Here is a 14,374-nt window from a genome sequence, read left to right as displayed (position 1 = left end):
AAAAATAGTTGGGCTTCTAGCGGTGTGTGGGACTTGGTCTATTAGTCCATCTATACTGACCTCCATCAGGTTGCAAATTAAAAATAATTTTTTTCTTCATTTAGCTCTGAAAAAATATTTGGGCTTCTAGCAGTGTGTGGGACTTGTTCTATTAGTCCTTCTATACTGACCTCCAGCAGGTTGCAAATTGAATATAATTTTTTTCTGCATCTAGCTCTGAAAAAATAGTTGGAATTCTAGCGGTGTGTGGGACTTGGTCTATTAGTCCATCTATACTGACCTCCATCAGGTTGCAAATTAAAAATAATTTTTTTCTGCATCTAGCTCTGAAAAAATATTTGGGCTTCTAGCAGTGTGTGGGACTTGGTCTATTAGTCCATCTATACTGACCTCCATCAGGTTGCAAATTAAAAATAATTTTTTTCTGCATCTAGCTCTGAAAAAATATTTGGGCTTCTAGCGGTGTGTGGGACTTGGTCTATTAGTCCATCTATACTGACCTCCATCAGGTTGCAAATTAAAAATATTTTTTTTCTGCATCTAGCTCTGAAAAAATATTTGGGCTTCTAGCAGTGTGTGGGACTTGGTCTATTAGTCCATCTATACTGACCTCCATCAGGTTGCAAATTAAAAATAATTTTTTTCTGCATCTAGCTCTGAAAAAATATTTGGGCTTCTAGCGGTGTGTGGGACTTGGTCTATTAGTCCATCTATACTGACCTCCATCAGGTTGCAAATTAAAAATAATTTTTTTCTGCATCTAGCTCTGAAAAAATATTTGGGCTTCTAGCGGTGTGTGGGACTTGGTCTATTAGTCCATCTATACTGACCTCCATCAGGTTGCAAATTCAAAATAATTTTTTTCTGCATCTAGCTCTGAAAAAATATTTGGGTTTCTAGCAGTGTGTGGGACTTGGTCTATTAGTCCATCTATACTGACCTCCATCAGGTTGCAAATTAAAAATAATTTTTTTCTGCATCTAGCTCTGAAAAAATATTTGGGCTTCTAGCGGTGTGTGGGACTTGGTCTATTAGTCCATCTATACTGACCTCCATCAGGTTGCAAATTAAAAATAATTTTTTTCTGCATCTAGCTCTGAAAAAATATTTGGGCTTCTAGTGGTGTGTGGGACTTGGTCTATTAGTCCATCTATACTGACCTCCATCAGGTTGCAAATTAAAAATAATTTTTTTCTGCATCTAGCTCTGAAAAAATATTTGGGCTTCTAGCAGTGTGTGGGACTTGGTCTATTAGTCCATCTATACTGACCTCCATCAGGTTGCAAATTAAAAATAATTTTTTTCTGCATCTAGCTCTGAAAAAATATTTGGACTTCTAGCGGTGTGTAGGACTTGGTCTATTAGTCCATCTATACTGACCTCCATCAGGTTGCAAATTCAAAATAATTTTTTTCTGCATCTAGCTCTGAAAAAATATTTGGGCTTCTAGCAGTGTGTGGGACTTGGTCTATTAGTCCATCTATACTGACCTCCATCAGGTTGCAAATTAAAAATAATTTTTTTCTGCATCTAGCTCTGAAAAAATATTTGGGCTTCTAGCGGTGTGTGGGACTTGGTCTATTAGTCCATCTATACTGACCTCCATCAGGTTGCAAATTCAAAATAATTTTTTTCTGCATCTAACCCAGCCAATAGTTTTGGCCTAATACCACAGTTTGGCCACTCAGCTCTGCTCGGTTACCATCCATTGTTTTTTTGTGCAAACAACTCCAGAGTTGTGAATTAGTTAACCACCAAAATGAGTGGAAAAAGGCCTGCTGCTGGTGGAAAGGGGAATAGGCGTGTTGGGAAGGGGAAAAAAGGTTGTGTCCGTGGGGTAGGTGTTAAAGCAACAGTAACATCTGCAGAAGAAAGACCATCTTCCAGCCAAACTAAAATGTCTACTTCTTTTAGCGGACAATGTGATAAGATCCCTTTCTTACGGCCACGCCAATCGCTACAAATTCCAGATGAGGCACAAAAACAGCAGGTGCTTCAACGGATATCAAGTGCTCCTTTAAGTGGGCTCTCCTCCACATCAACTTCAACATCACAAATACTCCAGTCCTCAAAGGTGTCACCCAAATCGCACTTGCTTCCTCACAGCTCCCAAATCTCCAGCTGCCCGTCTGAGTATGAGGTAGAACAGATGGTTGAGTCTGCAGAGCTGTTTACTCATACTATAGCCTGGTAATCAGAGGTCGACTCCAGCGCTTCTGTGAATCCAGACGAGGAAATGATCTGCACTGATGCCCAGAATCTTTATGAGTCGGATCCAGGACCAGACGCAGAAGGTTCTGACCATAATGTAGACCCTCATTCCCAAACTGTAACTCCTGTTGGTGGAGACAATGAGGAAGACGATGATAAGACTCAAATACCTGATTGGAGCGACAACTTTAGTTTTTTGTCAGGGCAGGAACAGGTTGGCTCTGAGGACAACGGGTGTGATAACGCACAGGGTGATGATGATGAGGTCGGAGATCCCACTTACTGTCAACCCACAGTCAGCCAAGAGATGAGGTCAGCAGAGGAGGTGGAGGAAGATGCTAGTGACGACGAGGTCAGGTTGCGCCTTCCTGGACAGAGACGTAGTACTGGAAGCACGTCAACAACTGCATCCTCAAACACAACTCTGCCTCTCACCACAAGTCGTGGTGGCTCTTCAGGTCGCATGGGTGCTAAGCCTTGCATAGCCTGGGCATTTTTTCAGATCGATAAAGATGACCCAACTCGTGTTATCTGTAACATTTGTCAGCAAAAGCTAAGTAGAGGCCAAAAAATACATAGTTTGAGTACTTCATGCATGAACCGGCACATGGACATGAAGCATAAGTTGCAGTGGGAAGCTCAGTGTGCTACAATGCGGCCTAGCCGGCCGGGCCAATCACCGTCTGCCATATCTTGTGCATCCGCGGCCTCTTCATCCTCTGTGACTGGGGGGACAGCAGTCACACCTGTTTTGGGGCGCAGACCTGCCACCTCTTTACCCGCAACAGCCAGCGTGATTGGCAGGTCATCATTTTCTTTGGAGGTGGTAACACCAGCTGGTGTTGAGCGCTGTCCGACATCGATAGCACCACCTTTGGATCAAGGCAACCTAACATGTCCGCCTGCATCTTCCTCACAGACCGGCAGTTTGCCGGGGACACCCTTATCAACCCCGTCTAAGCACAATAGCCAGCCCTCGGTCCCTCAGATGTGGACAAGTAAAAGACCATTTCCTCCTAGCCATGAGAAAGCTAAGAGGTTGAATTTCACCATCTGCAAGCTCTTGGCTACAGAAATGCTGCCTTTCCGCCTGGTGGACACAGAGGATTTTCGAGACCTTATGTCCGTCGCAGTGCCCCAGTACCAGATGCCCAGTCGGCACTACTTCTCAAAGAAAGGTGTGCCTGCGCTCCACCAGCATGTCGCACACAACATCACCGCTTCTTTGAGAAACTCTGTGTGTGACAGGGTGCATTTCACCACAGACACTTGGACGAGTAGGCATGGACAGGGGCGTTACATGTCGCTGACTGGGCACTGGGTAACTATGGTGACAGCAGGACAAGGGGCTGCTGTCCAAGTCTTGCCGTCCCCACGAGTTGTGCGTCAATCCTCTTTATGTCAAAGTTCCTCCACTGCTTCTGCCTCCTCAACCTCCTCTCGGTCTTCCACCTGCACCCAAAGCCTGTCTGGTCATGCCACAAGCTTTCTAACTGCGCAGAAGGGATCCTGCACACCTCCTTACTATGCTGGCAGTAGGGCTCAACGTCATCAGGCGGTTTTTACATTGAAATGTCTGGGAAATGTGAGTCACACAGCTGAGGAGTTGTGGTCAGCTCTGGAGAACCAATTTCATGAATGGTTGTCTCCACTGGACCTGAAACCAGGGAAGGCCGTGTGCGACAATGCTGCAAACCTGGGTGCGGCCCTTCGCCGGGGCAATGTCACACACGTGCCTTGTATGGCTCACGTGTTGAACCTGGTTGTCCAGCAATTTTTAGCCCACTATCCCAGACTAGATGGCCTTCTGCAGAGGGCACGGTCGCTGTGTGCTCACTTCCGCCGTTCGCATCCCGCAGCTCAGCGACTTACATCTCTACAGAAGTCGTTGGGCCTGCCACTTCACCGGCTAAAATGCGATGTGCCTACCCGGTGGAATTCAACTCTGCACATGTTGCAGCGACTGTGGCAGCACCGACAAGCCCTGGTGCAATACGTTCTGACGTATAGCCTGGGCCAACGAGATTCAGAGGTGGGGCAAATCACGCTGGAGGAGTGGTCTCAGATCAGGGACCTATGCACCCTTCTGCACAGTTTTGAAATGGCGACGAAGATGTTTAGTGCTGACGATGCCATTATCAGCATGACTATTCCGGTGATTTACATGCTGGAGCACATGTTAAACAGAATTCGGAGTCAGGTGGTGGCACAAGAGGAGGTGGAGGAAGTAGAGGAGGAGGAGTTGTATGCGGAAGGGCTAACATCTGCAAGGTCCAGACGGTCGGCAGCACCAAGGCGGCAGGCATGTGAGGGTGGGGGAGATGGTTTTACCAGGGCGCATGGTAGCAGCCAAACTAGTGAGGAAGGTGCAGGAGCCCAGGAAGAAGTGGAGGACGAACTGATGGAAGACTCATCAGATGAGGGAGACCTTGATCACATTTCTGTTGTGCGAGGTTGGGGGGAGAGGACAGAGGAAGGAAGCATGATTGTTACCTCACCACCAACACAACAGGGACTTGGTGCTCCTGGATGCGCAACACACATGAGTGCCTTCTTGCTGCACTACCTGCAACATGACCCTCGAATTGTGAGAATTAGAAATAATCCTGACTACTGGGTTGCCACACTGTTAGATCCCCGGTACAAAAGTAAATTTGCAGAAATTATTCCTGCCATAGAAAGGGATGCACGCATGCAGGAGTATCAGCAGAGACTGTTGCAGAATCTTACATGTGCTTTTCCACAAAATACCAGTGGTGCACGTAGTGAATCTCACAGTTCCAACTTGCCAACCGTGGGACCGTCAAGTGTTCAGCACTCAAACCGTAACAGAACCACAGTATCTGCTGGTAACATCAATTTTGCGGAATCATTTCACCACTTTTTTAGCCCATCCTTTGCAAGGCCACAGGAGACAAGAAGTCTGACACATAGTCAACGCCTAGAGACGATGGTACAGGAGTATCTCCAAGTAAACATTGAAGCCACGACTGTGTCACTGGACCCTTGCTCTTTTTGGGCTTCCAATCTGGATAAATGGCCGGAGCTAGCCACTTACGCCTTGGAGATCTTGTCATGCCCCGCAGCCAGCGTTCTGTCTGAACGTGTGTTCAGCGCTGCTGGTGGTGTGCTGACAGATAAGCGCACGTGGCTCTCCACTGATAATGTAGACAGACTCACGTTCATAAAGATGAACAAATCATGGATCCGAAACGACTTTTCTACCCCTGTGTCATCCTGGGGAGAGTAAAAGCTTGATGATTGGTTAAAATCACCCTACCAACCGTTTTAAGCTTTCAAATTACTAATCATGTTTATCTGTATCTTGACTGGAAAATAATTTGGGCTTTGTAGCAGTGTGCAGCACTGATCCTATTAGGCCATCTATACTAAAGCTTCACCAGATTTAAAATTAAAAATAATTTTTAGCTGCATCTAGCCCGGAAAATAATTTTGGGGCTCCGAGATGCGCAAGGCACATAAGTGCCTTCTTGCTGCACTACCTGCAGCATGACCCTCATATTGTCAGAATTCGAAGTAATCATGACTACTGGGTTGCCACACTCTTAGATCCCCCAAACTTTTCGATCAACCTTTTCATTTTAATAAAGACCAAAAAAATGGTCATTTTTGAAATTATAAGCATTAGCAGGTTGTTAGAAACTGAAATCAAACAGTTTTCAACTCAAAACTTTATTCTAGGTGATGTTACATTTTCACATAGGACCCCTTGTTCGAAAGGAGCTTCTGAACTCTCTCGTCCATTGAATTTGTCAGGTTTTGGATGGTTTCTGCTTCAATTGTTTTGCATGAGGACAGAATACCCTCCCAGAGCTGTTGCTTAGATGTGAACTGCCTCCCGCCATCATAGACACTCCTTTTAATGATGCTCCAAAGGTTCTGAATGGGGTAGAGGTCAGGGGAGCATGGGGGTCACACCATAAGTTTGTCCCCTTTTATGCCCATATCAGCCAGAGATGCAGATGTTTTATGTGCAGCATGAGATGGTGCATTATCATGCAGAAAAATGATCTTGCTGTGAAATACACGGTTCTTCTTCTTGAACCATGGCAGGAAGTGCTGTTTGAGAAAATCCACATACATTATGGAGTTCATCTTTAGCGTCTTCAGGGATCCTAAAGGGGCCGACAATCTCTCTCCCCATGATTCCAGCCCAAAACATTACTCCACCTCCTCCTTGTTGGCGCTGTAGCCGTGTTTGCGTGGGGTGTCCATCAACCAGCCATCCTCCACTCCATCCATCTGGACCATCGAGCGCTGCACGGCACTCATCCGTGAACAAAACCGTTTTGAAATCAGTCTTCATGTAATGTTTGGCCCACTGGAGCCGTTTCTGCTTGTGTGAAGTGGATAGAGGAGGTCGACAGGATGGCGCATGCACAGCTGCAAACCTCTGAAGGACCCTGCATCTTGTTGTTCGGGGGACGTTGGAGGCACAAGCAGCTTCAAAAACTTGTCTGCTGCTATGACAAGGCTTTTTTGCCGCTGCTCTTTCAACCTGACGTAATTGCCTGTAGGAAAGAGTCCTCAATTTGCCCTTATCAGCACGCACACGTGTGTACTGTGAATCAGCTACATACTTCTTGATTGCCAAGACACTTCATCCTGATCATCGCACAATGTTGATTGTAGTCATGCCTTGACCTAAACACTCCACAATTTGTTGCTTCTCAGCAGCCGACACATCCTTTTTCTTTCCCATTTTGGCAGAAAATGTAGGCTGCTTAATAATGTGAGAGAGCCTTCTTAAGTAGTCTTGCCTTTCATTGGACACACCTGCCAAACTAATTAGCACAGGTGTCTGCAATTGCTTACAGTGATATAAAGAGCCCTGACACACATCACCATCAATGAGTTTAACTGACAAACAAACAAATTCTTCCCTTATCACTCCTAAACACTTTTTGTATAATAATTTGGAACGCAGTGAACATGTGCTTTTCCACAAAACACCAGTGGTTCACGTAGTGAATCTTACAGTTCTAACTTGCCAACCGTGGTCTGTATGGAGTTGTTCAATAAAGGGCCCAAAATTAAGATAACATAGATGGGAGAGGTCTCTATGAATAGGAATTCCTAAGAATTTGATACCCTGTGAGGGCCAGGCAAAGGGAAAGTTGGACTGGATGGAATCCTATATGGATTTGGGGAGGGAGACATCGAGGGCCTCAGACTTCGCTGCATTGATTTTAAAATTTTACCATGTAACAAAGTGATCTATTTCAGCCATAACAGCATGGATGGATATATGTGATTGAGTGATATATACTAGGACATCATCAGCAAATAGAGAGCACTTGTACTCGGTGCCTCCCACCTCAATCCACCTAATATTGGGGTTATGGCGAATTGATGAGAGCAGGTGCTCCGTCACTAGGATGTATAAGAGAGGGGACAGAGGACATCACTGCCTTGTCCCATTGGTGATTGTGAAAGGTGATGAAAATGTTCTGACGCACCCCCTGGGCCTTGGGACACCCGGAGCCGGACCCTTTTTGGTGGATGCTGGTGGTTGTAGTCTTCGTGGCGGCGACCCGGTTCCGTGGCTCAGGGCGGTCAAACCAGTGGCGGAACTATTTATGTGGTTTTCATGTTTAAATGTCCGACTACGCCACCCGTGGATTGCGGTCAGAGTGAACCGCCGCTACAGGGCAGACCACTGAGGCTGGTGTTGTGGGTGCAGCAGAGCGTAGCATAACTCCCCACGGGAGGAGTATAGCCTCAGGGCAGTGTATGCGGAGGATGGGGGTGATGGTACAGGGCAGCAGCAGTAACGACACGGAGTCAGTGATGCAGTTCAGGGCCTTTACTCACAGTTCTTATTATCCAGTAGAGATGAGCGTTGTTCTACTCGAACTGTTCGCCAATCTCAAATTCGAGCTGTTTTGGGCGGTGTTCGAGCCGGTCGGCGAACACGGACAATTTGAGAAAAATTCGGCTGTTCGAGGTTATGTTCGATAACTGTTCGTGCACCAAAATCATAACTGGATTTTTTCTCAGTAATGATGAAAATTAATGTTAATACGCAGTTTGAGTGTACAGCGGGGCGGGGGGAGGGGCAGGGGATGGATCTCTGCAGGAACAATGAAGATCTCCATTTTTTTTTCTCTTTCCCGCATTTGCAGTGGGGAGGTGCAATCTGTCAGCCTATCAGCAGCGCACACACGGAGCGAAGTGCTTTTTTTCACACAAGCAAGGGCATGTGTGATTGGCAGTGTATGTCACATGTCCTTGCCCTATAAGACCAAGCCATTTTCCCCGTCGCCACCATTTTCTCACTGCTGCAGCTGCGTGTTAGACGGCACCGCTGTTGCTGTGTGTGCTATACCTTGTTAATTTCAAGCCAATTTTCGCACAAATATACAGATAGCTTGGGAGTAGGGAATAGTTGTGATTGCAGTCCTTTTAAGGACTAGGTTACAGCATTTCCTACGACTTTTATCAGGGAGGTCTGTGCTCTTAAATAGATAGGTTGTGGGAGTAAAGACTAATTGTAATTGGAGTCCTTTTCAGGACTAGGTTACATGAGTTCCTATCAGTTTTTGCCAGGCAGGTCTGTGCCAGTGCTGTGCAAGTTTTTTTCACAGCATTTGGCTGAATCTAGCAAAGCTAATCCTTTTTGGCCTATTGCAGAGTGTGATAGTCAGTGGAGTAGCCTATCTGTGTTGCAAGATATAACACCTGTGTATAGAATACCAATTTTTTTACTGCACCTAGTGAAGTAAAATCTTTTGGGCATAGCATCATTCTATTAGTCCATCTATACTGACCTCCATCAGGTTGCAAACTGAATATAATTTTTTTCTGCATCTAGCTCTGAAAAAATATTTGGGCTTCTAGCGGTGTGTGGGACTTGGTCTATTAGTCCATCTATACTGACCTCCATCAGGTTGCAAATTAAAAATAATTTTTTTCTGCATCTACCTCTGAAAAAATATTTGGGCTTCTAGCAGTGTGTGGGACTTGGTCTATTAGTCCATCTATACTGACCTACATCAGGTTGCAAATTAAAAATATTTTTTTTCTGCATCTAGCTCTGAAAAAATATTTGGGCTTCTAGCAGTGTGTGGGACTTGGTCTATTAGTCCATCTATACTGACCTACATCAGGTTGCAAATTAAAAATATTTTTTTTCTGCATCTAGCTCTGAAAAAATATTTGGGCTTCTAGCGGTGTGTGGGACTTGGTCTATTAGTCCATCTATACTGACCTCCATCAGGTTGCAAATTAAAAATAATTTTTTTCTGCATCTAGCTCTGAAAAAATATTTGGGCTTCTAGCGGTGTGTGGGACTTGGTCTATTAGTCCATCTATACTGACCTCCATCAGGTTGCAAATTAAAAATAATTTTTTTCTGCATCTAGCTCTGAAAAAATATTTGGGCTTCTAGCAGTGTGTGGGACTTGGTCTATTAGTCCATCTATACTGACCTCCATCAGGTTGCAAATTAAAAATAATTTTTTTCTGCATCTAGCTCTGAAAAAATATTTGGGCTTCTAGCAGTGTGTGGGACTTGGTCTATTAGTCCATCTATACTGACCTCCATCAGGTTGCAAATTAAAAATAATTTTTTTCTGCATCTAGCTCTGAAAAAATATTTGGGCTTCTAGCGGTGTGTGGGACTTGGTCTATTAGTCCATCTATACTGACCTCCATCAGGTTGCAAATTAAAAATATTTTTTTTCTGCATCTAGCTCTGAAAACATATTTGAGCTTCTAGCAGTGTGTGGGACTTGGTCTATTAGTCCATCTATACTGACCTACATCAGGTTGCAAATTAAAAATAATTTTTTTCTGCATCTAGCTCTGAAAAAATATTTGGGCTTCTAGCGGTGTGTGGGACTTGGTCTATTAGTCCATCTATACTGACCTCCATCAGGTTGCAAATTAAAAATAATTTTTTTCTGCATCTAGCTCTGAAAAAATATTTGGGCTTCTAGCAGTGTGTGGGACTTGGTCTATTAGTCCATCTATACTGACCTCCATCAAGTTGCAAATTAAAAATAATTTTTTTCTTCATTTATCTCTGAAAAAATATTTGGGCTTCTAGCAGCGTGTGGGACTTGTTCTATTAGTCCATCTATACTGACCTCCATCAGGTTGCAAATTAAAAATAATTTTTTTCTGCATCTAGCTCTGAAAAAATATTTGGGCTTCTAGCAGTGTGTGGGACTTGGTCTATTAGTCCATCTATACTGACCTCCATCAGGTTGCAAATTAAAAATAATTTTTTTCTGCATCTAGCTCTGAAAAAATATTTGGGCTTCTAGCAGTGTGTGGGACTTGGTCTATTAGTCCATCTATACTGACCTCCATCAGGTTGCAAATTGAATAAAAAAAATTTCTGCATCTAGCTCTGAAAAAACATTTGGGCTTCTAGCGGTGTGTGGGACTTGGTCTATTAGTCCATCTATACTGACCTCCATCAGGTTGCAAATTAAAAATAATTTTTTTCTAGATCTAACCCAGCCAATAGTTTTGGCCTAATACCACAGTTTGGCCACTCAGCTCTGCTCGGTTACCATCCATTGTTTTTTTGTGCAAACAACTCCAGAGTTGTGAATTAGTTAACCACCAAAATGAGTGGAAAAAGGCCTGCTGCTGGTGGAAAGGGGAATAGGCGTGTTGGGAAGGGGAAAAAAGGTTGTGTCCGTGGGGTAGGTGCAGAAGAAAGACCATCTTCCAGCCAAACTAAAATGTCTACTTCTTTTAGCGGACAATGTGATAAGATCCCTTTCTTACGGCCACGCCAATCGCTACAAATTCCAGATGAGGCACAAAAACAGCAGGTGCTTCAACGGATATCAAGTGCTCCTTTAAGTGGGCTCTCCTCCACATCAACTTCAACATCACAAATACTCCAGTCCTCAAAGGTGTCACCCAAATCGCACTTGCTTCCTCACAGCTCCCAAATCTCCAGCTGCCCGTCTGAGTGTGAGGTAGAACAGATGGTTGAGTCTGCAGAGCTGTTTACTCATACTTTAGCCTGGGAATCAGAGGTCGACTCCAGCGCTTCTGTGAATCCAGACGAGGAAATGATCTGCACTGATGCCCAGAATCTTTATGAGTCGGATCCAGGACCAGACGCAGAAGGTTCTGACCATAATGTAGACCCTCATTCCCAAACTGTAACTCCTGTTGGTGGAGACAATGAGGAAGACGATGATGAGACTCAAATACCTGATTGGAGCGACAACTTTAGTTTTTTGTCAGGGCAGGAACAGGTTGGCTCTGAGGACGACGGGTGTGATAACGCACAGGGTGATGATGATGAGGTCGGAGATCCCACTTACTGTCAACCCACAGTCAGCCAAGAGATGAGGTCAGCAGAGGAGGTGGAGGAAGATGCTAGTGACGACGAGGTCAGGTTGCGCCTTCCTGGACAGAGACGTAGTACTGGAAGCACGTCAACAACTGCATCCTCAAACACAACTCTGCCTCTCACCACAAGTCGTGGTGGCTCTTCAGGTCGCATGGGTGCTAAGCCTTGCATAGCCTGGGCATTTTTTCAGATCGATAAAGATGACCCAACTCGTGTTATCTGTAACATTTGTCAGCAAAAGCTAAGTAGAGGCCAAAAAATACATAGTTTGAGTACTTCATGCATGAACCGGCACATGGACATGAAGCATAAGTTGCAGTGGGAAGCTCAGTGTGCTACAATGCGGCCTAGCCGGCCGGGCCAATCACCGTCTGCCATATCTTGTGCATCCGCGGCCTCTTCATCCTCTGTGACTGGGGGGACAGCAGTCACACCTGTTTTGGGGCGCAGACCTGCCACCTCTTTACCCGCAACAGCCAGCGTGATTGGCAGGTCATCATTTTCTTTGGAGGTGGTAACACCAGCTGGTGTTGAGCGCTGTCCGACATCGATAGCACCACCTTTGGATCAAGGCAACCTAACATGTCCGCCTGCATCTTCCTCACAGACCGGCAGTTTGCCGGGGACACCCTTATCAACCCCGTCTAAGCACAATAGCCAGCCCTCGGTCCCTCAGATGTGGACAAGTAAAAGACCATTTCCTCCTAGCCATGAGAAAGCTAAGAGGTTGAATTTCACCATCTGCAAGCTCTTGGCTACAGAAATGCTGCCTTTCCGCCTGGTGGACACAGAGGATTTTCGAGACCTTATGTCCGTCGCAGTGCCCCAGTACCAGATGCCCAGTCGGCACTACTTCTCAAAGAAAGGTGTGCCTGCGCTCCACCAGCATGTCGCACACAACATCACCGCTTCTTTGAGAAACTCTGTGTGTGACAGGGTGCATTTCACCACAGACACTTGGACGAGTAGGCATGGACAGGGGCGTTACATGTCGCTGACTGGGCACTGGGTAACTATGGTGACAGCAGGACAAGGGGCTGCTGTCCAAGTCTTGCCGTCCCCACGAGTTGTGCGTCAATCCTGTTTATGTCAAAGTTCCTCCACTGCTTCTGCCTCCTCAACCTCCTCTCGGTCTTCCACCTGCACCCAAAGCCTGTCTGGTCATGCCACAAGCTTTCTAACTGCGCAGAAGGGATCCTGCACACCTCCTTACTATGCTGGCAGTAGGGCTCAACGTCATCAGGCGGTTTTTACATTGAAATGTCTGGGAAATGTGAGTCACACAGCTGAGGAGTTGTGGTCAGCTCTGGAGAACCAATTTCATGAATGGTTGTCTCCACTGGACCTGAAACCAGGGAAGGCCGTGTGCGACAATGCTGCAAACCTGGGTGCGGCCCTTCGCCGGGGCAATGTCACACACGTGCCTTGTATGGCTCACGTGTTGAACCTGGTTGTCCAGCAATTTTTAGCCCACTATCCCAGACTAGATGGCCTTCTGCAGAGGGCACGGTCGCTGTGTGCTCACTTCCGCCGTTCGCATCCCGCAGCTCAGCGACTTACATCTCTACAGAAGTCGTTGGGCCTGCCACTTCACCGGCTAAAATGCGATGTGCCTACCCGGTGGAATTCAACTCTGCACATGTTGCAGCGACTGTGGCAGCACCGACAAGCCCTGGTGCAATACGTTCTGACGTATAGCCTGGGCCAACGAGATTCAGAGGTGGGGCAAATCACGCTGGAGGAGTGGTCTCAGATCAGGGACCTATACACCCTTCTGCACAGTTTTGAAATGGCGACGAAGATGTTTAGTGCTGACGATGCCATTATCAGCATGACTATTCCGGTGATTTACATGCTGGAGCACATGTTAAACAGAATTCGGAGTCAGGTGGTGGCACAAGAGGAGGTGGAGGAAGTAGAGGAGGAGGAGTTGTATGCGGAAGGGCTAACATCTGCAAGGTCCAGACGGTCGGCAGCACCAAGGCGGCAGGCATGTGAGGGTGGGGGAGATGGTTTTACCAGGGCGCATGGTAGCAGCCAAACTAGTGAGGAAGGTGCAGGAGCCCAGGAAGAAGTGGAGGACGAACTGATGGAAGACTCATCAGATGAGGGAGACCTTGATCACATTTCTGTTGTGCGAGGTTGGGGGGAGAGGACAGAGGAAGGAAGCATGATTGTTACCTTGCCACCAACACAACATGGACTTGGTGCTCCTGGATGCGCAACACACATGAGTGCCTTCTTGCTGCACTACCTGCAACATGACCCTCGAATTGTGAGAATTAGAAATAATCCTGACTACTGGGTTGCCACACTGTTAGATCCCCGGTACAAAAGTAAATTTGCAGAAATTATTCCTGCCATAGAAAGGGATGCACGCATGCAGGAGTATCAGCAGAGACTGTTGCAGAATCTTACATGTGCTTTTCCACAAAATACCAGTGGTGCACGTAGTGAATCTCACAGTTCCAACTTGCCAACCGTGGGACCGTCAAGTGTTCAGCACTCAAACCGTGACAGAACCACAGTATCTGCTGGTAACATCAATTTTGCGGAATCATTTCACCACTTTTTTAGCCCATCCTTTGCAAGGCCACAGGAGACAAGAAGTCTGACACATAGTCAACGCCTAGAGACGATGGTACAGGAGTATCTCCAAGTAAACATTGAAGCCACGACTGTGTCACTGGACCCTTGCTCTTTTTGGGCTTCCAATCTGGATAAATGGCCGGAGCTAGCCACTTACGCCTTGGAGATCTTGTCATGCCCCGCAGCCAGCGTTCTGTCTGAACGTGTGTTCAGCGCTGCTGGTGGTGTGCT

Source organism: Phyllobates terribilis, unplaced genomic scaffold, assembly GCF_046119375.1.
Source record: "Phyllobates terribilis strain yellow unplaced genomic scaffold, ASM4611937v1 Scaffold_1__5_contigs__length_1240528914, whole genome shotgun sequence".
Taxonomy (NCBI): Eukaryota; Metazoa; Chordata; class Amphibia; order Anura; family Dendrobatidae; genus Phyllobates; species Phyllobates terribilis.
This window is presented reverse-complemented; position numbering follows the sequence as displayed.